The sequence below is a fragment of the Sinohyriopsis cumingii genome, chromosome 2 (assembly GCF_028554795.1).
Source record: "Sinohyriopsis cumingii isolate HCF-2022 chromosome 2, ASM2855479v2, whole genome shotgun sequence".
NCBI classification, from domain to species: domain Eukaryota; kingdom Metazoa; phylum Mollusca; class Bivalvia; order Unionida; family Unionidae; genus Sinohyriopsis; species Sinohyriopsis cumingii.
The window spans coordinates 100,661,995-100,687,353 of NC_142962.1; the positions used below are offsets into that span (position 1 = coordinate 100,661,995).

The window sequence follows — 25,359 nt, forward strand, 5'->3', positions numbered from 1 at the left end:
GAACTTAATTTCTCAACTTCTCCCTTTTTCCATCAACTTTGCTTATTCTGGCCAGAGAGGTAATATCATCCAAATGTTTGATTCCAGCTTAGACTCTAACTTACCGCTCTGGTGGCCCAGTGGTTAGAGCATCCACCTTGGATGCAGGAGGTCGCGGGTTCAAACCCAAGTCAAGTCATACCAAAGACTTATAAAAAAGGTACTAAGAGCCGCCTCGCTAGGTGCTCAGCATTAAGAGGTTAGTGTTAGGACAGGTTGGCCTGGTGTCAGGATAGTGTGACTGGGTGGGACATCATGCTAATATGTCTGCAGCTTGATGCCTCAGTGCTCGACATCACTATGAACTGCCCAATGTGGACATTGTAGTGATTTGACTGAAAAATTGTTAAGGCTACGTTAAAAATTCAAATCTCACACATACACAGACCCTAACTTATTATCATTAAATGCATTTAGCAAGGTTTAGTATGATTTTTAAGATGACTTCTAGTATGGAAAAAGAGTTTCCATCTACTGACACAAGAAGCAGATATGAAAGGAATGATACACCAAGTTTTGGCAACTTTCAATTGGGCTATTTCAAAGTAATATTTCTGGGGATGCCAACATAAATTGGGGCTGCCAGGCAACTCTAATTTATACAGCAGAATCATCACAGGAGTGTAACATGTCTCTGTATAAGATAAATGCACTTTGAGCCATGCTATGATAAGCAATACAGTATTGAATTCGTCATGGTATCAAGCAAGACATGAGTGTAACATAAATCAGTATAAGGTGACTTCACTCTGAACCATGTCACATCATGATATCAAACTAGACATGAATGTGACATGAATCAGACTAAGAAGACTTCACTCTGAACCATGTCACATCATGATATCAAACTAGACATGAATGTGACATGAATCAGAATAAGAAGACTTCACTCTGAACCATGTAACATCATGATATCAAACTAGACATGAGTGTGAATGTTTCAATGGACTGTTGAATGCAACTGAGACATTTTTTGTCAATTGATAGCTGGTATATTACATATCTGTTCATTTCATTTGAAATTTACAAGGCTTTTTCATTACTTTTGCAAAACAAAGACATTATTCATTGAAAAAGACTTTATTCATTGGATAAATTTACCTTATCTCTGTTTGGGTTGGCAGCCACTACATACTTTTGCACATTGTGATGGATGCACTTATAGCATCTTGATACCAGTTTTTTGTAACACATAAGCTGGTTTTAGCTGAAAAACTTTTTAGACAAATAACAGATCATCATCCCATGAAAGATGTCAGAAATGGCTGAATGTTTTTTTAAAGTTCGAACGAAACTCTTCTTTATGTTTGTACATTTCACTCATGATGAGCAAATGATAGTCATGGAAAGAGAGAACCATTTACACTCGCTTACAAGTCAAGTCCACCTGCAAACTGCACAGACCCAGATCTGCCATTGCATGATGTGTCAGCAAATCTGGGTCTATGTAGTTTGCAAGGGGTGATCAGTAGAACCAACAATTTTGACAAATTATGTCACTGTATATTAGGGTCTATGTTGTTTGCAGCTGGACTCAACTTATAAGTGAGTGTATACATTAGGGAAGATGTAAATGTAGAAAGGCGACTTGACTTAGAGTCACATGAAATTGAGAGTATCTGGGTGGAAATTTTTCAAAATAATGCAAAATCATTCCTAGTTGGCTTCATTTATAGGCCACCTTCCTCCAAAGCAATTTGGAATGATAACTTCTTGAAACAAATGGAAAATGTTCTAGCACAGGAGAAAGAAACATATATACTCGGATATATAAATAAGGACCTTCTCAATACTCAAATAAGGAACAACTGGATGGAATTTATTGAATCATTAGGCCTAGACCAGCTGGTAAATGAGCCCACAAGGGTAACAGAAAAATCGAGCACTCTTATTGATCACATTTATACCAACCTACCAGGCTTGCGTTAATGTACCGAATGTTGGTCTTAGTGACCACTATCCTACTTTTTTGACAAGAAGGGTTAAATGCAAGAAAAACACACACAGAATGATCACTTACAGATCGTTCAAAAATTGTAATGAAGACCACTTTCTCAATGACCTATATAAAGTTCCATGGAATATGATCCAAAATTTGGATGACATAGATGAAGCCATGAGAGTGTGGACTGACTTATTCATGGATGTAGTATCTAAGCATGCACCACTGAAAGTACATCGAGTAAAGACTGAAATTCAACCTAATTGGCTTACTACTGAAATCCTAGATGCTATGAAAACATGAGACCAATTCAAGGCTATGGGAAACCATGCACAATATAAAGTATGGAGAAATAAAATAACAAGTATGATTAAAAAAGCTAAAAAAACTTATTATCAATCATTGCTTGAAAACAAAAAAAGCAACGCAAATTCCATTTGGAAAGTCTTCAATGAACTCATTGGAGGAACGCACAAAAAACAGACAAATAAAATTCACTCACTTCTGGTAAATGACACCATAGTCACTGATGACACTGACATTGCAAATGTTTTCAATGATTTTTTCACCAACATTACCACAAAGTTAAAAGAACCAGTGATAGAAAACAACTTTAATAAACTGAAAAAGTTCTGTAGCAGCAAAATCTCTAAGGAGGTATGTTTCTGTATCCCAGTCCAGTATCAAAAAACTTTGTTAAAAAATATCTCAGTGAACTTGATACCAAGAAAGCTACAGGACTTGATCAGATTGCTCCACGACTCATTAAATCTTCTGATTCTGCTATTGTAGATAGCATAACATTCATAATTAATTTAAGTATTGCAACTTCATCTGTCCCCAAAATATGGAAAACTGCAAAAGTAACTCCTATTCACAATTCTGGTTCTATTGGATGATGCTGATAACTACCGACCAATCACAATACTACCAAACTTGTCAAAATTAATTGAAAAACATGTCCATGACTCATTCATGTCATACTTAACCAAACACTTGCTGTTACACCCTAATTAATCAGGCTTTAGACAGAAACATTCCTGTGAGACTGCCTTGATCTCCCTAACTGATAAATGGCTTCAAGCTATTAGTATCAGGATTGCTCGTCGTGGAGAACAGACGTGTTTTGTGTGTGCTCTGACCTACATTAGCTATCGTGGCACGTATCAAAATGATGCGAGCAAAGCAAACTGTCTAGCGAGAAGGCAAGTGTTTTTTTTTGTATTATTATATATTTTTTCTGTAAATTCATTAACTGTGGTTTTGTTGTGCACGTTTCCAGGTGGGAAACTTTGCACTATTGTATTGTTAGTTTTGCCATTTCTGTTTATTTTGTTCATATTAACTTTGTTGGACGGTCAGCCAAAGGTAGGTTTGAGAAGTACTCAACTCAACTCAAGGGGATTAGTGCTACTCTATTTCAAGAGACGTACTATAACACGACCGCCCTAGTATTGAAATTACAATAACTTTATATAAATTGAATCTTTATACAGTGGTGTGGTACCTGTTTTTTCAAGGAATTATGTTATATGAACTTTAATCAAGAGATTTAGCCTTTGTCTTACTACAATGGAAATCATGGAGGAAAGAAATGTAATGACAAGATCTAAACTGAACCAGTACTTCAGAACTAGTGTAGAAGATAGACGACTACTTGTGCACCATCCACCGGAAACAGAATTATTTATGTGCAAAAAGAAGATGCAAAGAAAATACTCCTTTTTTTCTATGTCATGGGGTTCAAACTCAGAAGTTGGTATAGAGGAGCAGAGCAAGATCGGAGATGCCACAGATATTTTCAAACGGGACATGAACCACATGATTGACCAGGCGTAGAACAAACAGCACAAGGCACAACCAACAGGGATACGTATGCAAGTAGGGTGGCAGCTGCACCACTAAATCGTAACATGCAAGAACCCGATCCGATACTAAAACTCATAAAAGAAGTCAGAACTGAAAAAGAGCAAGATAAGGAAGTAACGGGAAGCTCACTCATGGATATGGACTTAACAGAAATAAGGGGAGAAGAACAATCGACACTGGAGTGGCAAAAAGTACTTAGCCCAAACAAATCGGGACCTTCAAAAACCCCAAACAACAAAGAGGGACTAACGTTGAGAAATAGGTACGGATGCTTATCAGAGGAAGAGGAACAGGATAACCATACTGGGAATGACTTAGTAGGAATTCAACCTCTAACATCCATGCCCATACTAAAGTTGAGAATTAAAAGAAAAGCAGCCACAGGACTGGAATCACCCCAGGAGGGCGAAACAGGAAGAAATGAAGATTATACAATAGAAGAAAGGAAAAATGTGTCAGAGAGGAAGGAAACCATAACTAAAAAGAAAAGGGAGGAAACAATCGAAGAAGAAACAATGGAAACAGAAACAGAAAATGAAACTAGATTTGAACAGGAAAATGACAAAGAAACTGGAAATGATGATGATTATGAAGCAGGACGTGAATACGAGAGTGAGACGATGAAACACAAAGAAAAGAAATGGAAGACAATACGACAGAGAACAAGACTGAACAAGCAAGCAAAGGAAATACAAATTCAACAGAGAACAAGACTGAACAAGCAAGCAAAGGAAATACAAATTCAACAGAGAACAAGACTGAACAAGCAAGCAAAGGAAATACAAATTCAACAGAGAACAAGACTGAACAAGCAAGCAAAGGAAATACAAATTCAACAGAAGAAACCCCACCCACCCTTTTGACGGGGGGGGGGGGGGGGGGCTCTGAAGCCAGTGCCCCCGTTGGATAAAAATCTAAAAAATTATTATGAATAAAAATCAAAATAAAATCAAGTGGCAACCATAAATGCAGTAACCTGGAGGCAACCAGAAATGGAAGGAACGAACTTCCAAGTATACTCAATAAATATAAATGGAATAAATATAGAAAAACTTGCCAAATTCAATAAAGACCTAAATTATGATATTCTTTTTTTACAAGAAACCCATAATGGTTTTAAAAATGATGTGATATCTTTTTGTGAAAGTCACTTAAATGGAATTCTGTTGAAAAATGACTTTGAGGGGAATGATGTGAAAGGGGGTGTGGCAACAATAATTAAAAATAAACCAGGAATCCAATGGGAGAGAATAGAAGAGGGTAAAGATTTTAAAGGGAGACTACTACATGTCAAAATTGGGAAAATACATTTTATTAACCTCTATATGCCGTCCAACAAATATCCAAGACAGGAATTTATTTGAAATCTATCAAAATATCTAGAAAGATATACAATGGAAGATGTAATATTAGGAGGGGACTATAACTGGGTAGGGGATAATATAGATAGGGAGGGGGAACTAACAACCAATGATATAAGATTTAAGATAGAAATGGAAAACTTCATAAATAGGCATACATTTAAAGATGTATACCGACAGTTAAATATACTTAGGAAACAATATACATATGAATATAAAATAAACAAAGGGAGTAGAATAGATGAATTCTTGTGTACAAACTTTAATGAAGAAACACACAAAGAGGCTGGAATTATTGATTTTAAGATCTCTGATCACAAACTTATATACATGACAGTAAATTTTAAAGCTAAAAGTAACTGGGGAAAAGGGGGCTGGAAATTTAACAATAAGTTATTGGAGGATCCCAATTTTATAAACAAAATTAAAAATGAATTAAAAAAGTTTATTGAAAGAGGAAACATGGATATTATTAGAGAATAGGGATAAATTTAAATTAAAAATAAAAAGTATAGCTATTGAAACTTCAAATATCAGAAGTAAAAAACTTAAAATGGAGAAAGAGGAAATTTAATGGCAGTTAAAGAGGGAAAACACAGCAGATATGGAAAAAAACCCTAAACGATAGACTAAACAAAATAATAGAAGAAAACATCAGGGGTAAAGAAATGAGAGCGGGAAAATTCACACATATATACAGAAAAGCGGAAGGGCTGTATAAGCGAGAAGAGATTAGGAGGGGGGGAGAAAAAATTATGGAGACCTTAAAAATTAATGGGGAAGAAACTACTGATAAAAATAAAATACTCAAATATATTGAGGAATACTACACCCAAATATATACATCTCAAAAAATTGAAGACTACAAAATTGATGACTATCTAAAAAATATTCAGTGCGAGAGGATATCATCAGCACATAAAGACTTATGTGATGAGTTCATCTCGCAAAAAGAAATAGTGGAAAGTATTCGAAGCCTCACCAAAGGAAAATCCCCAGGTGGAGATGGACTCACCACGGACTTCTATGCGAAATTCTGTGGTGAGTTGTCGCTCATCTTAGAATGGTTGTATAATAATATTTTACTTAGAAATGATGTCATGACAGAGAGTATGAGGGAAGGGATAATAACACTACTGTATAAAGGAAAGGGGGATAGGGAAGATCTTAAAAATTGGAGGCCCATCTCCCTCCTAAATACGGACTATAAAATACTAAGCAAAATTTTAGCGAATAGAATAAAAATGGAAATGGGGAAAATAATAAATATAAATCAAACATGTGGTCCCAAAGGCAGAGACATACAAAATAATTTATTAAGTATAAAAACAATTATTGAACATATAAATGATAGTGGACAAAAAGCTGCTATGGTACTTTTTGACCAAGAAAAAGCCTTTGATAGATTAGAACACAACTATATACAAAAAGTCTTAGACAAATTTGGCTTTGGAAACAGATTTCAAATATGGACCAAAATCCTGTACAAAAAAATAACTTCAAGAGTGCAGGTGAATGGAGCAAAGACGGGTAAATTTGATATTAAAAGATCGGTGAGGCAAGGCTGCCCACTATCTATGCTATTATATGTAATAGCGATTGAAATACTAAGCATGAGCATTAAACTAAATAAAGATACTGAAGGTATTAAAATACTGAATATAAAAGAAGTGAAAATGTTACAACACGCCGACGATTGTACAAACTTTATAAAGGATCATAATTCCTTTAAACACCTGATCCAAGAATTTGACAGATTTAGCAAAGCATCAGGATCACAGATTAATCACGACAAAACGGAAATACTCAAAATAGGAAACTGAAGAGGTAACCACCCAGGTTTGCCCCCACATTTAATCAAGAAAAGGGTCAAAGTTTTGGGAGTCAATTTTGGAGAAAATGAAGAGAAGGAAAACTGGAGACAAATAAGAGAAGCAATCGAACAGAATGTGAAAATCTGGGCACTAACACCACTATGCCTAATGGAGAGAGTACAAGTAGCGAAAACATACATGTACGCCCATATTAATTATATCTTAAAATCTATAGATATTAGTAACAAAGCATTAAGCACAATAGATAATAATATAATAAACTACATTTGGGATTTTAAACTTCATTATATTAATAAAGAAACACTCTATAAAACTAAAGAAAGGGGAGGGGTAGGACTCCCCAGCCCTATACTACTTAAAGCCGGCAATATTTTAAATAGATTTAAGAGGCTAAGCGTAGAACCAAAGAGTCCATGGGAAGGTATTTACATATACTGTTATGGATTCTCCATAAGAAATAGGGACGATATTTACAAAAATAATAACTTAATAAAACAATTAGAAATTCCAAGAAAATTCAAAAACATTAAAGATTTACTAATAAAATATAGAGATAAAAAAGAACTCTGGAATAAAGAAGAAACTTTGACATATAACTGGATGAGGGAGGACGTAACAAAAAATATTAAAAGCACAGCAGAAAAAGAAAATTTATACGTTAACTGGGACAGAGCATGGGGGCACTGGATGAAACTAGGCTCCCTTAAAATTCAAAGCCTCTGCTTTAAATACATGCACAATGCATGGTTGACAGGAGAGGTTGCAGTGAGACGGCACATGGTCAGAGTACCGCCAAAATGTCCACTGTCTAAAAGAGGACCGTTTTCTAAATTCCATGTGATAATACAATGTGAAAAAACAAAAATAAATAGGGACAAGGTAATAGCTGAAATAAACAAAACAGATAAATATAAACAACAAAGCATTTTATATCTTGATGGGAATTTTACTAAAAATACGCTATATAAAATTACTGACTATATCGTTACAACAATGATGGCCTGTGGCCAAATAATAGTCATAGGAAAATAAACTAGAGAGAGAGGCATATGTAATGATAACTATCAACGGTAGTTACCCCAATGGGACATTACTCCTGCCTACTCTTGATAAATAATAGTAGAACATATACCTCTCCATTTCTACTTAAGCAAATGTATATTGAATACTAATACCTTTCTTTTATCTTTGAGAATTATAGGACAGAGACCTACACTCACATGGAGCTAGGAAGGAAGGAACAGACATGCAACATGGAAAAGTAGACATACAACACAATAGAAACCAATCTATACTAACACCTATACTGTCACTCAACTGTATAGGAAATAAAATTTTTGGCAACCCTTTTCGGAAACATAATAAATAAATAAAGGTAGCCAAGTTCAAGAGAGTGAGGTAAAAAAAATAAAGTAAATATGGAGCTCTCTCGAACACAGCTGACCTCAGCAGAATATAGATTTGCGAAGAACGACACACACATAGCACACACTAAAACAATAGTTGTTTTTTCTTCCCTTCAAAATATTATTACACCATTACTTCGCCCAAAATTCAAAATTCTTATTCTAAAAACTTGGAAATATAAATATGTACAAAATCTAGAAGATCCATGTTATAAGGATCGCAGGACAACTGGCGAAGAATTCGATATAGACGGCTGTCCCAGCACGAACACAACTATAGCACGAACAAATATATAGCACATTCACACATAGCAAACACGGGACGTAGGCGACCTTTAGCCAAGGTAACAAAGATACTAGGAGAGGGACTCCGAGTCAGGTGATCGAAACCGACTCGGAAGAACAATCCTATAGAATACACTAGGAAATAAATACCCCATCAAAAATTCATTTAAAATTTTTGATTGAAATTCTGTTTAAATTAAAAAACAAAGCAACATATCTGGGGGACTCAGTGAAACATAAAAACACTTTTATTCTTTGGCTAGGTGGGGGGGGGGGGCATCTGTCTGGTGCCCAAAAAAAAAAAAACAAGCACTTGACCAAGGTAGAATAATAGGATCTGTATTTGTGAGATTTCAGGAAAGCTTTTGACATGGTGGATCATGAAATCCTTTTGAAGAAACTGAAAATCTACCAGTGTGATGAAAAAACAGTTAGATGGTTTACTTCTTACATAAGTGAGAGAACACAACATGTTTACATAAATAATGTTCTGTCTGAACCTGAAACAATTAGATATGGAGTACCACAAGGCTCAATTCTAGGTCCATTACTATTCATTTTATTTATTAATGACCTACCACTTTTACTAAGAGACTCAATATCATCTACAGATCTCTATGCAGATGACACAACATTGTCAGACATTCAAAACACAAAGTATGAACTCGAAATTTCTTTACAGAATGCCATAAACAAACTGGAAAACTGGTGCACATGCAATGGCATGGTGGTAAATACTGGTAAAACTAAAACATTACTTATCTCAACATGGCAAAGAAGGACAAATCTTGATAGTGATGAACTATGTCTGACATGGAAGGATAAAAATTTGCAAATGGTCTGTCATGATAGACTACTTGGTGTTCTGGTAGATAATAACCTATCATGGACTGAACATATCAAACATATCAGTAAAAAAGTCAATTCAAGTTTATGGCTTCTCAGTAGGATAAGACATTTTCTCCCTGAAAGGCACAGAAAACTATTTTATAACAGTTACATACAACCCTATTTAGACTATTGTAATACAGCATGGGGTAATTCAAATGATAAAAACACAGCAAAGCTGGAACGTCTTCAAAAAAGAGCATTAGGGCTAATATCAATCCAGAAAGAAAGCAAGGAACATTTAGCTGGTAAATTAAAAATATTACCTATTAAAGACCGAATCTGTTTGAGAAAAGCCAGATTAATGTACAGGATATCTCATAATAGTGCTTCTGAATATTTACAATCACTATTCCAGTATAGGCTACCTGGAAATACTCCCCACCTGCGATCCATGTCTACCAAACAGTATAAAATTCCCAAACCAAATAAGAAGTTATTTAAAAAAAGTTTCCAACACTCTGGAACTCTTCTCTGGAATAGTATTCCAGTTGAGATTACAAATGCCCACTCTATTTCCTTCTTCCAAACCCAATATATCCAGTGGCTTCAGAGATGCAGCTTAAATAAATAAATTCCTTTGTATGAGGGCCTCAAGGTAGATTAGTTTTTAGCTAATTGTGTTACCCTCTTTAAATAAGGTCATTATGCAGTATTCAATACACATAAGTTGTTACAGTTTTTATTGCAGTCACCACATCTCAAATACTGCCATGAAATGGTACATGAATGGTGTATCCGAGGCATAGGAAACAAGGGACTTAACATTGAATGGGAGACCACTCAAAGAAGTAACTACCTGGGTGCTGAGAATTGATAAACAAGCAAAGTTATCAATTGACCGGTGTAAAACAACTCATGCAGCAATATAACATATCATGATACACAGGTCACAATATTATGCCTATCAAAATAAAGAGGTTGCAACATGATACACAGGTCACACTTTGATGCCAATAATGATGCATAAGTCCCAATATGATGCCTATCATGATAGAGGTCCCAATATGATGCCTGTGATGATACAGAAGTCACAGTAAGGTGCCCATCATGATACAGTTTGCAGTACAATACCTAATACAGAGGATGCAATATGATGCCAATCATAATACATAGGTTACAACATAATGCCTATCATGGTAGAAAGATCAGGTCACAACATATTGCCTATCATGATAGAAACATCAGGTCACAATATATAGTATATCATGATAGAAACATCAGGTCACACTGTATAGCAAATCATGATAGAAAGGTCATAGTATCATGACACATAGGTCAATATAATGCCAATCATGGTCACAGTATGATGTATATCATAATCTATTGGTTGCAAAAGGATGCATATCATAATACAGAGGTTGCAATATGATACTTATCACGATACATTGGTCACAATACAATGGCCATCATGATAGAAAGGTGACAACAATATGATGATTATTATGATAGGATATTACAATCTAAAGCATATTATGACAGAGGTTGCAATATAATGACTACAGTGATAGTTCGGTCACAATATAAAGCCCATCATGATAGAGAAGTTGCAATGACACCTTACATGACACAAAGTGCATTTTGATGTCTATCATGATACAGCAGTTACTTTATGATGTCTATAATTAGACAGAGGTGCAATATGATGCCTATCATGATACAGAGGTGCAGTATGATGCCTATCATGATACAGAGATGCAATATGATGCCTATCATTATACAGAGGTGCAATATGATGCCTATCATGATACAGCAGTTGCAATATGATGTCAGTCATTATGCATATGTTGTAATATGATGCCTACCATGATACAAAGGTGCAATATGATGCCTATCATGATACAAAGGTGCAATATGATGCCTATCATAATACAAAAAGGTGCAATATGATGCCTATCATGATACAAAGGTGCAATATGATGCCTATCATGATACAAAGGTGCAATATGATGCCCATCATGATACAAAGGTGCAATATGATGTCGATCATTATGCATCTGTTGTAATATGATGCCTGTCATGATACAGTTTGTGCTAAGCACAATGAATCACTAAATTAACAACTGCATTCCAACAATGTGAACAAATGTACAGTTACTATTTCATCACCAAACTTAGACATAAAATGACCCCCCCCAACTGTAATATGAAAATAACTGAATAATTATGCAGATTATTTAAACACCTTTTCTAAGAGATGATATGGACTGTTGAAGAATTGAAGGTGAGTAGATGCTTTGTAGAGGTGGTATGGACTATTTAAGATGGTGGGTACTTTGGAGAATTGATATGGACCATTTATGATGGATGTGTGCATTGATGAGGTAAAATAGACCATTTAAGATGGGTGGGTGTTTTGTAGAGATTATTTGGACTGTTTAAGGTGGGTGGGTGCTTTGTAGAGTGTGTGTGATTTGGATTTTTATCGTAGCTTTAACAATTTTTCAGTCATATCGCTACGATGTCTGCAGTGTGGCAGTTTATAGTTATGTCTAGCACTGGGGCATCATACCACAGACATGTAGCATCATGTCCCACCCAGTCACATTATCCTGACACCAGGGTGACCAGTCCTAACACTAACCTCTTTATGCTGAGCGCCAAGTGAGGCAGCTGTTAGTACCATTTTTATAAGTCTTTGGTATGACTCGGCCGGAGATCGAACCCATGACCTCCCACATCTGAGGCAGACGCTCTAACCACTAGGCCACCAAAGCAGTTGGGAGCTTTGTAGAAGTGATATGGACCATTTATAATGGCTGTGTGCATTGTTGGAGTAATATGGACTATTTAAGGTGGGTGGGTGCTCTGTAGAGATAATTTGGACTGTGTAAGGTGGGTAGGTGCTTTGTGGAGGTCATTTTGCTTTTTATGGTGTGTATGCATTGTTAAGGTGAAATGGACTATTAAAGATGAATGTAGTGATTGGAATTGGTGAAATAGATTATTCAATGCCAGTGTGTGCTTTATAGATTTGATATGGACTACCTACAGTGATTGTTTGCTTTGTAGAGGCAATAATAGATTATTCAAGGTGAATCAGGTGGATTTTTCTAAGGTGATATGGATATGTAAGGTGAGTTTTGCTTAAATGAGGTGATATGGCCAATTTATGGAGGGTAGGTACTTTGTAGAGGTAATAAATCAATGAGATAGAACTTATACTCATATATAATAGGATAAAAATATAATAGAATAAAATGATTGATGATTAAGACTTTTGTAATCTGTAACCACCTGAAGTGAAATGTTTTGCAGCTATGTACTATGATCCACTGGGTGTAAATGGCAAAATCTCACCAGAGGTTGTGATGAACAGTATATCCAACAGACCATCTCCATCAATATCAACCTGAAAATTAAATAAAATACTGTGTGCAAAATTTCTAAATTTTGTATGAATTAACTACAATACATTTTATAATAACAAACAAATGCAACTCTGATGTTTTAAAGAAGCTGAAATCACAAAGTTAAATCAATCCATCTGGTATAACCAGCCTTTGATGCTAGAGTACATTTGTTATGAGACTATGCTCTTAAAAAAGGTAACAGAAAAGAGTGGAAGACAACAAGCTTTGTAAAATTTAACAAATAATTTATTTCCCTAGAATACAAAGTGAAAATGAGACAAAAGAACTTGCGGTATTGCAAATTAAATCCCAAAATAATCCAAGAACCACAGACACAAGTACTTTAAAGTCCTGAATAAAATTCAGTAAAAGTCCAGAATAAATCCAAAAACTGAAGGCAATGACAAATCTGTTATAGCCCCTAATGTGTTGATGTGCCAACAATCTTTTGTTCAATCACAGTAATATAATTCCAGATTTAAATTCATTAAAAATTCCAGTGAATTGTCTTTATCCAAGAATTGTATCAGAGCATTATTGTATTTCCAGAGAAAATAATTACTTGAATTCAATAATTTGAATAAAAAAAGATTCTAGCCCAAACCTACTGGTCAAAACATATAATATACAACTTGAAAGTGCTAGATGTTAAAGCACAAATGATAAAATAATCTCAAGTTAAAATATGTATAGTTCTCTACTTGACCTCAGGTCACAATTAGCATTTTCTATATATAAAAGATACCTAATTGAAAATAACCTTCTAGAATGATATTCATGTTTAGATTAAAAAACCAATAATCTGTAAAATTCACAAAGGAAATTCAAAACCTTGACCCAAATAAACATATTTACTTCTATTAATAAAAATAATACTGATTTTAAACAAATACATCTAGAGAATAATTTTGTGGTTTTAATGTTCAAATGTATGCACTAAGTGTTTTTTTTTATGCCTGTTCAATTTTTTTTCTGAATGACTCATTAATTATAACATTCGAGGTTTTAAATATTTTGCTGATTCAAGCATTTAATTAATCGCCAATAAAATGCAATCACATGCTGAAAACTGGCTTAGCGTGAACCCATATGGTATAACGGTACCAATTGCGCAAGTCCAGGTGGGCGGAGCTTAAGGTGTATGGAACATTGTATTCAGAATTAAAGAACAACACTAGCTGTGATTGGTGCATTATGTAAGAGTTGTACTTTCTGTTTGGCTTAAAAAAAATGTTGAGCCTCTTGGCAACATGTGAGTTTGTGTTAATTTCTATCTAGATCATATTTTGTATTTTTTATGATTTTTTTAAAATATGGTACACATGGCTGAAAATGTGCTTGTTGTGACTAGATAACTCTTACCCCTGTCTAGTTCCAGTAGAGTTATCTCTCTTAAATGCAATGGAGTACCTGGTTATGTCATTGTCAAATTGACAATCTAGCATTGTTCTATATGACAGTGTGTGACATGCATGCCCAAGTAGGACAGAAAGTATATTTATTTCACAAAACATTAGCATTGAGGTATATGGAAAAACAATTGGTACCGTGATACCATATATTCCTGTTTTGTTTAACTGATTATAATTTAAAGTGCAATTAAACAAATGCCGATCGTTTATCAGAAATGAATCCAGTGATTCAGAACTTTTAAACATCCTGCTAAATGAAGCAAATTGCCAAAAAAAAAAAACACAATTATACTTGGTCCACTTCTGTTGACAACTGCTTTCTTGAGCCGCCATAATGATATGCTCCAGTTCTGACCAGTTGATTACAATTTGATGTACAAACATACCAATGCTGATATTTGATCAAAAGGCAGTCCATTCATGTCATAGTTGTTTCCCCTTCCTCAATCATAAACTTCAAACGTAATCTCGAAACAATCAACCTAAGTCGGTTGAATCTAAGCCTGACTTCAGTAAACTGTTACCTCCGTCCAGTTCGTGTATATCTTCCATTGGTGCGATATTATTGGCCATCATGGTCTAAACTATTGACGAACAGATGTCAATCAGTGCCAGGTCCTACAGTAAATTTGTTATGGACAGCATACTCTTAGTAAGAAACTAAGCTGGAAGCGAATCAAGTAATTAAGATTAATGTTCCATCCCAAATCAATGCACATCAAAAAGATGCACAAGTTGAAATTTATGCACGTCCAAAATGGTAATTTTTAAATTCCACATGTCAAAACCTGAGGGTATGCATCTACTGAAAACCCTGGATTACTCTTAAACTAAATCATTAAACATGAATTTCACATGACAAAATTAATTGTAATTTATTTCTTAATGTGCTAATATAAGTAAGCATTACTGACATTTTCATGGATCAAATCATCATTGATTATTAGTACTGAGAGTGTACAGAGAAATTTTTAAAAGGGAAATTTTTTAAAAATATAATATTTATTACTATGTTGTGAATTTCATATGCCGATTCAAATTTCTATGCACAAACCCGCCATTTTTGATGATAAAATGAGTGATAAATGAAAGTTTCATTAACCAGTTTTGACTGATATTCTTCAAGTTCAATTAATGAGGGCTAATTGTTTTGGCATTTCTAAAAAATAACAAAACGGGATCTACATCTGACCCCACATTATAAATGGGTTCATATGTTATCTGGGCATGAGTGATTGACGGGGAGGCATATATGTAACACTCTTAAAGACAAAGAAGACCTGTAATGGACTAGAGTTGATGGAACTATCCAGTTTTGGGCTGGCTATCTTGTTCCTGGCAGAGGCCTGCAGGACAGTCAGTGTCTCACTAATGTCCAGACTTCCATCAGCATCAACATCAGTTAGAAGTGGTGCAGCTACAAAGGGTGAGTGAACAATTTCTGCTTACCATAGATGAATGAAATGGTAGCCACATCTAAAAAGTAAAATCGTGTGTAAAGCTAATACTTTGTTACAATGATTTTTAAAGAAAGACAACCTGTCCTGAAGCCTGTAACAAGTTATGAAATTTGCTTGGCAAGTAAAATTTCATTCTACTCAACACAAATATACAGCATTGGAGAAAATCTGAAGTGGTCAGATTCTCATCCTGTGATGTTCAGGAGTTCGATCAGTTTCTCTAGCATCACTGTCTTGCATCATGCATATCTATGGAAGCCCGGAAAAAACAAGAACCTTTGTTAAAAGCAGTACATGGTATTGCTATGGAAACCATGGCATGTTAAGAAATTTTGTATGTCTTTTCATAGTTTAATTTACATATTACATTAATTAACTGAACAAAGTATATATGCATGTATTAAGGTTTAATGGCACATCAGCACAATACAGTAATTATGTCATTCAGGATAGTTCACTGGAGATATCACAGGGTTCTCAATAAGATTTTAAAAATTGGAGCCCAGGACTCAAATCCTGGATAAAGTTGGAGTCCCAGATGAAAAGTCGGAGTCTCAGTTATAATTATTAGTTACCTGTAAAATATCACAGACGTGCAAGCATAAATTATACAGCACAAAAGTTAACAATGTACTGGCCAACTGCCTACATTCTTATTCAGTCTAATAAACAAATAAAATGAAGTGCAAAAACAGGGGTAAAATTAACCTCCACGTTTCAAAACTAAACTTAGCCAGTGTAGTTGAGATATAAAATGAAGCATTATTCATAACGATGGGGGTGTGTATGTGCAGGGGAATAAAGTTTTTATTGATTCTTTTCTTCTCTTTTTCAGAACACATTACGTTACTTAAGTATGAAATCAAATTAACCTCATGAATTTTAACAAGAATAACATTAGGCAACAGTGGGGTATGGTTGAATCTGGAGATTATTTACCAATGGGTCTCAGTGAGCCTGACAATTGCTCAAGGTATGCTTTCTTGGACAAACTTAACATGAAGAAACTTAGCCACACTGACCCTGACTTATGAACGTTTGACCCCCAAGTCAATAGGCCTCTTCCATACCTTATGTGTAAGCCCTCCAAAAGCTGTCATCAAGATACAGTGGTAATAATCAAATGTTTGTGCCAAAACAATTTCTTTCAGTCACAGTGACCTTTACCTCTGACCCTTTGACCTCCAAACTGATAGGCTTCTTCCTTTCCTCAAGAGCAAATTATCCACAAAGTGTCCAATCACCTGAGATAAGCTAAGTATGAAGGTAGACAATCTGATCAGTGTAGAAAGGGTACCTTTGAGGTAATGGTTCAGTCAATCCAAAGGTCAAGGAGATCATTGAATCAAGTCATCTGCAGTCACAGATGTGATATCAGGACAATCTGTGCTACAGATGCCATGACCTTGTGAAATACCTGTAGAATCAACCTGATGAGAGTGGTGTTTAAATGAAATACTAGTTGTTAATCCAACCTCAGTCTGAAGGACACTGTCCACTGCCAAAGGTTCTGGTTTGTGACTGGGGAAACATGACTAGAAGTTTGTTACTGAGTTTCACTTGAGACGAGTTCACCAGAGGTTCTTCCCTTGAATGAACATAGATTCTGCACCCTTCTTGATACAGAGACCACTCTGCTCTGGACAAACTGTATGCATGGGTATTTTTTCCTGGAACGTGACAAACATGCAATGTAATCTTTCTGAATCTGTAGAGCAATTAGGTTTCCAGTTTGCATGCAGAGAGAAAAAGCATGAGTACTTCCTTACTGTCTGAGGCATGCAATCACCAATGTGTTGTATGAGGAGAAACCTTCTAAGCTCAACATATTCAGAAAGGATTACATTTCAGTGGGTTGATTGTTATCCCTTGCTTGATATTTCTGACTTAAAAGAAAAGGTTGCATTTATTGTAAACAATATCCCAAACTGGCACAGGTTGGAAATTCAACCTGTGACTTTTTTTGGGTTAGTGACTACATGCACTTTCCTTATGCGAGGGCAGCTCTGGTGAAATAAGGATTGAAGATTGCAGGTATTTCTCAATAGATATGAAGTTATTTTTAAAATGGAATACCATGGAATTAATCATCAGTGTTTAGCATTCAGTGCGAAGATGAGGGTACACACGGAATCACAGGATCCACTTGGAAGCACTCATTTTTTAATAGCAGTAGTTATCTGCAGCGTATTTGTCCCTGGCTTGAATTTATTGATTTTTGCAAATAGACCAGTTCGAGGACTTGACCCAGCTATGGCTATCAGCTCTTGCCTTACCATTGGTACTGGTGACAGATATGTACACATACATTTTATTTTTCAAATCAAGCAGCAAAAACATATATATACCATGCTGGCCAATTCTGCACATAGGGTAATTCTGCGCAACGATACATCATTTCTGTAAACATTGGACCACGTGTTATTTTGGGTCAAAAATCCATTTGTATCAAGAAAGCAGGGTTGTATTTTAATTAAAAAAGTGATATTCATAAACTGTACAAAAGTATCCAACATTTCGACTCAAAATGTATATAAAAATGTAAATTCTAAATGTCAACATGAAGACCCACTCCTTGACCTTCTTGAACCTGTAACCCAGAAAATCCTATTTGCTATGTATCTTTTAGAATCATCCAAATAAATACATTATTTAAAAGATGGAAATGTATACCTTACAAAAATTCTGCATTTTAATCCAGGTTTCCAATTTTGCAAGAAGTTATCCCACACATACAAAGTCATCTGCTACCCAAGGTGTCTACTTGCCGCTAGAATGGGATTCTCAAGAAATTCCTTGGCTTATAGTCTGTTTCTAAATTCTTTAGTAATTTTTCCCCACAAAGAAGACGTTGTAAACACATTACATCCTATTCATTATGGTTTCTCTTCCACATAACAGCTTATTTTTTTTATATAAAATGTTGAACTTATACTAATACTTTTACAAGATCGGTTTAGTTGGCTTAATATCGCTTGCCATTTAGAGGCAGTGCTATGTTGAATTTTGTAAATCTAGCTATAAACCTGACATAATTACTTGACTGAACTGTAGACAGAAACTTGACTGAACTGTAGACAGAAACTGTCCAAAGTAATGTAAGTAGTAAATGGGGACGATTCAGGGTCTATGGGACTTATCATTAAAAACACCCCTGGGAACATATAGGGTCTATGTAAATTTAACATGGAGAAAACCCCTGGGACGATATAGGGTCTATGGGAATTAGCATTACAGACCTTCTTGGGACTGTATAGGGTCTATGTAAATTTAACATTAACATCCCTGGGTCTGTATAGGGTCTATGTAAATTTAACATGGACAAAAACCCCTGGGACTGTATAGGGTCTATGTAAAATTGAAACAGGGAGGGTCTCTATGTTTTGTTTTAAAAAAAAAAATAAAAAAGGGTAGGCAATTGAAAGTCAATCTCTTTTCGAGACCTATGAGTGGCCCTGAAAAGGGCCTTTGGGTTTCGTCTTCTTCTTTTAATTTCTTCTATTTCTCCACCAGCTTCTTATTTTCTGTCCTACACTCTTTCTCTTCTTTTCTTTCTTTTCTTCCTTCTTTTTCTCTTCTTTCTGCTTCTCCTCCTCTTCTTTCATCCTCTTCTCATTTTCTTCTTCCTTTTCAATTTTCTCGTTCCATACTCTCATCCTTATCCTTTCCTCTTCATCCTCCTTCTCCTCCTTTATTTCTTCATCAGAGCACTGATCATTTCCTTTACTTTTCTTAAATTGTTTATCTCCATCTTCACACGATGGGGACTATAAGAATAGTGATCCTCGTTTATGTTAACCAACATTTGCTCCATCATACCCAAATTGTCCAGGACGTCTTGCAATGTTTTCATTTTATCAAGTTGGTTTGAAGCCATCTTCTTTTTTATTCTTTGTAGAATGGTTTGAACGACGAATACTGTGGGTTCTTATAGTGAAAGCGCGGACGTGATGGAAAACATCCCCCTAAAACAAAATTGATCTTACCTAGATCATAACCAAACAACGCGCAGACGTGAAGGAAAACATACTAACTTTTTTCTCATTTCATATGATCTACTATCCACATACGTGAACCAGCAATAAACAAACCCCAAATCTACTATTTACACACGCAAATCATTAAAACTAAATCCATAATCTACTATCCACACAAACGTACGTGAGCGCTTACAAAACCCCATAATCTACCATTCACACAAACCTACTTGATCACTTACAAACACTAATACATACACTCGCAATTAGAAAAAAGAGTCAGTGTTTATATTCACACTACTCTACATACACACATTGGCAAATAGATTACTATATCTTTTCTAGAGATTGGGGTAGCCCTGAAAAGGGCTGTTTGTGTTTTTGAACTCCATGACACCTGGTTAATGATGGCACCTTCCAGGCCTGGCACCACACACACATCTTCTTCCCCAGTCTCTTTTCACTCTTTTTGGGGGAAGAGCAGAGGCTGGATAAGTGGCTTCAGAATCCCAATTTTCTGTCTCTGGGATTCTGAAATTTCCTCTCTCCTCTTCTTTGTTTCTTCTCTCCTCCTCTTCTTTGTTTCTTCTCTCCTCCTCTTTCATCCTTCCCTCTTCTACGATGGCCTCTGCAGCCAGCTCATTCACTATACGCCTGGCATATTCCAGGTGTACATGAAGTTCAAGCAGTTTAGCTAGTCTGGTGTTCATTCTGGTGGTGTTGATCAATCAACAAGGGTAGCTAGACTGCCGAACGATTTTTAATTTATACTGAAAGCGCGGACGTGATGGAAAACATCCCCCTAAAATAAAATTGATCTTACCTAGATCATAACCAAACAACGCGCGGACCTAAAAGAAACACTCACTCACTTTTTATACTGCCCATCACTATTCTAAAATTTTTTATTAAACAAATAATATACTATTCAAATACGCAAAGCAATCCAATCAAACCCCAAATCTACTCTCCCCACACCTCAAACAGCAAAAAAAATGATCTTAATCTACTATCCAAACAAACGTACGTGAGTACTTACAAACACAATCATATACACAAACACATACACTCACACTATAAAAAAGAGTCAGTGTTTATATTCACACTACTATACATACACACATTGGCAAATCAATTGTTATTTCTTTTCTAGAGTATTGGGTAGCCCTGAAAAGGGCTGTTTTTTTTTGTCTGCTATGGCAATCTTTTAGTTTCTAAGAATGCGTCGTCCTCTGAGGATAGACTTTCTGACGATAGGTCTGCTTCTTCGGAAAGAGAAGAAGAACTCTTTGGTATCGATACGACAATCGACAAAGCCTCTGTCAGGTTCAGGTTGCTGCTGCTGCTGCTGCTGTTGCTGCTCTCTCTGCTGTTTCTGAAGTCTGTACTTCTCTGTCCATTCTTCTTTCTCCCTGTTCACTTCTTCTCTGAAGAGCTCTTCTATCAGGTCTTCAGTGACTTTTAACATTCTCACATTCTCTATCTCTTCTGGCTTCGGTATCAGACTGTGTCTGACCCTATGCAAATTCACGTAGGCTTCGTTTAGCTTAGCTAGTTTGGAGCACATCTTCGTAGGAGGATGAGTCGACAATGGATGGTTAGACTGAAGGCTACCCCCGGCTTTAAAGTCAAAGCGCGGACGTAAAGGAAAACATCCCTCTACGGTTTTCGAGCCGCAACGTTCAATGAGTGTCATGAGAGGGATAGTAAGAAGTCAAAGAGCATGAATCAAAATTCCTATAGCCAAACAAAAGACAAAGGCATTTTTGTTTTCAACACACAACATTTTTTAAAATTCAAAATCACTTAACACTAACAAACAACTATAACATTTTTAACAATAATCCAACAATATAACATCAAACATTTTTTTCAAATCACAAACATTTTTTTTCAATTGACACTCTACTTTAAACAGGGCTGACAACGTTGTGAATGAAATTGTGATTTCCACTGTTGGAAGTCATTAGGCCATTGATGGACACTACGTTTCCTAGCTTGAGACAAAAGATAAGCATAATGGTCACAAAACCATCGATCTACTTTCACATCGTTTCTAGAAGAAGAACGAGGATCAAAATGAGTCACTAAATGTTCTAAGGCATAGCCCAGGCTGCGATGATGCAGAAAATACACACAATATTGTCCACACACCAAGGAATCTGTGCCTTGTAATTTCACATTATTGAATCGGGTGGTCTGAGCATTTCTTCTCATAAAGTCAATGATATCATTTTCCAAAGGAGGCAATCCGTACGAATCGAAATATTCCACACATCCTTCTTGAGGAAAGTAGACGGCTACCCAGTGGGTTCCTGGGAGATGACTGTCGTCCGTGTTGATCACATAAGCTAGATGGTCTTGAGGTTTGCGATGAGGGAGTTCATCTTTAGCACAGACGACAGGATTCCAAGAAGCCATATACGAACTGTGGTTCAAAAGGTAATAAAGTTCCCAGGTATCCATGTTTTTTTCTTCTTCACAGGTAATGATAAGTGATCAATTCGATCCTGACCTTTTGCTTGAAAATGTCTGACAAGTAAAAGGCGTTTGGCTCCGACTTCTTATTCTGGTCAAAGAGAGATTCGATGCGATGGCGCTCCAGAGACATTAATGGAGGAGAAGAATGTTTATCCAAGCCTTTATACCACTCGTTCAACACGAATTCTATCTCGATGACACCCCAAGCTTTGTCCAGATATTCGTCTAATTTTTCTTCTTGGCTCAACATCAGAAATTTGTCGTGTTGAATTTGACTGGGATGATCGTTGTGACATCCATAGCACTCTTCCTTGATCAATTCTTTCATTACATCTGTCAGGAATGTAGCAAAACAGGAGACTAAATGGGCTTCTTGTTCTGGCCATCTTGACTTCATCATGATAACTTTTTCGTCTTGGGATTCTTCTTCTTCTTCTTCTTCTTCTTCTTCTATGGTCTCCTCACATTTCATGTCCAAAGTTTTTTCACTAGGTAAAGAGGGATAACAGTCTTCCGTGGCTTCTGATAGTCTAGAATGACTTCTCTCAAACTTTTGATTTCTATGGCATTATCGAATTCGGCATACAGGAGGACGTTCACCGTCTCTGTTAGATTTGTAGTAAACTGAATTTCCACACGAATCTGGCCGGATTTTATAGGGTGGAAATGTCCCTCGTCGCTGCCTTGGTCTGGAGTGAAATCGAAAGCCCACAAAGCGTAGCCTCCTGCGTAATCCTCGTACGTAATGCCGTGACTGGTGTTGGTTCCTAACTGACCGGTGGCTTCGTACAGGGACAAGTACGATCTCAAGTAATTCTTCTTGTCAAAGTTAGGTTCGAAAGGTCGGGTACACAAGGTCTTGCCATCGCGACTGACTTCGATCTTGGACACGTCAAAGTGTTTAAAGTGGAAAGGATTTTTAGCCAAAGCTCCGTTGAAGGCTGCATTCTCGACGATACCAAGGATCAAACGTTTGGGTAACTGTCCTTGGAACAGATGATCTTCGATCATGGATCGCAGCCCCGTAGGAATGGTGAAGGTTTTCACTTCCACACGTCGTATGGGATACTTGGCGGTCGTTCTGCTCAACGTCTGACTGATGTCGTTACCCACTTTAGGTAACACTTCCACGCGTCGTACGTAGAGCCTGGCTTCCTCGATGACAGTTTTGCAAGCACTAGTACCTATCAAATGGAAAGCGCACTACTACGATTCAGTCTCAGGCGGAGATTCACTCCGTTCAGCAAATACTTTTCTTGTAACCACATGTCCAAATGCAAACGATCCATCAGTTCTAAACTATCTCCACTTTTGATTCTGTCTCTTCGTTCTACAAATCCCGCATTGTGTTCGTTGGTTGTATTAATTTCGAATTCTTCAAACTGGCCTGCATCGTCAGCTTCCCATACCACACAGGCATTGAGATGAGTGTTCTTGGCGTCTATTCCGTACGTCAAGAGATTTTCCAGGTACGCTCGATAAGGGTAACTATCCATGCTGCTACTGACTAGTTTGTTATTCAAGTACAAGTCCACTCTACTGAACAAGGAATGCATGAAATTGTTGACGGGAGCTATTACCTCATCACCATCTAGGGGCGTATTATCATCATCGACAACTTTGACTTTCAGATACAAGTAACTGCTATTCAGATCGATGTAATCTTCGGGCTGTCCTTTGATTTCAAACTCGATGGGAGCTGAGGCTGTCAAAGAGGAGACGGGGTGAAATTCCACCCACTGGGATTCTTGCATGGTTATCATGGTGGGTGGCATGGCAAACAGATCCAGTTCCGACTTGGAACAATCGCAAGACTCTCGGTGCATCATTTTTTGTTCTTTCTCAATAATCGAAGACGTCTAGGTCTCGAACGGTTTTTCTTTTCTTTGCCTTTCTAGAAGTGTGAAGTCTGGTGAAAGGGTGTTTTCTTCGTCGTCTCTTTCTACCTTGTCCTTGCTGAATGCCTGACTCGGTGGCGTGCAGGGCATTTATAGGTGTTTCTCGTCGGCCCAAAAGGTCTTTACCCGTTTGCAACAAGACATTTTTGCCTGCCCTCAAGAAAACTTCGTTGGGGTTTTGTTTGTCGATGATGACATTTTGGAGAAATTCTTTACCGTGTGTCAGTGCTGCATCTTTCAAGGCGTGCAATCCGTGTGTCACCATCGGTTTCAACACCGGAGCCACCGAACGAAGGGCCGATTTTAGCATATCTCCTAAACGGTGTCCTCGCTGTCGAGCAACACCTCGGTACACTGGATACATGACTTACGAGTCGTGAGAGAACCGTTTTCGAAAATGGAGTTTCACCGTGACTTTTCCTTTGGTGAATGGAACATTTTGTCCCAAATCTCTTTTTATAGCAATGTTGACCGTGTCCAAATACGACTTGCTGACCGGCAAATAGTGAGGATGTACAAATTCGCGGTGGACGTGGTAAGTGTTTCCACCTTCCTCGTCAGCGACCGTGGCAGAATCCACTTTGAAAGGAATGACACGCAGTAACGGTACGGAGGTGTGTCCCACCACGTTATACTCCACCACATCGGAGTACACAAAAATCAAATTCAGTCCTTGGTTCAGTTCTACCAGGGCACGAAAAAACTTGCTAAAAAATAGTTGTCGTAAATAACTGCTGATTCGCCTTTAAGTTGTTCTACTTTCTTCCTCAGTTCCATGTCCCCGCCCAACATTGCAAACAATTCAGGACAAACGATTTTACTTTCAGGAAATTTCATCAGGAGGTGACGAGCTACTTTGTGGTACTCCAGGGTGACACTTTTTCTGGCAATCTCCAAAGCTTTCACAAACGCAGCATTAAACCTGGAAGCTATGGTGCTTACCAAATGTTAACCACTAAAATAATAGCCTGCGGGAATGGTCAAGACATAGGCGGTCCACTTGTGATCTTTTTGGCGCTGGTTTTCTTTCATGAGATTTTTCCCATGGGTATCCAAGTACTGTTGCATTTGTTCGTCATAAACTTCCACCTCAAAGAAATTTTGACCGGGAAGGACATTGAGGACTTGGGCCGGGTGAATCATTTCTACCAAA

General features: G+C 36.8%; 1 pseudogene across 1 annotated transcript in view; it reads right to left on the minus strand.

Annotated features, from left to right (window-relative positions):
* The window catches only part of LOC149805479 (uncharacterized), a 61,952-nt pseudogene extending 44,274 nt beyond the window's left edge, over positions 1 to 17,678 (minus strand). The window contains exons 1-4 of the transcript XR_016414444.1: positions 17,620 to 17,678; positions 15,671 to 15,866; positions 12,892 to 12,977; positions 11,499 to 11,659 (exon numbers count right to left, since the gene is read on the minus strand). The product of XR_016414444.1 is annotated as an uncharacterized LOC149805479 (transcript). The remainder of the gene's footprint in view (positions 1 to 11,498; positions 11,660 to 12,891; positions 12,978 to 15,670; positions 15,867 to 17,619) is intronic.
* Positions 17,679 to 25,359: the final 7,681 nt, after the last annotated feature.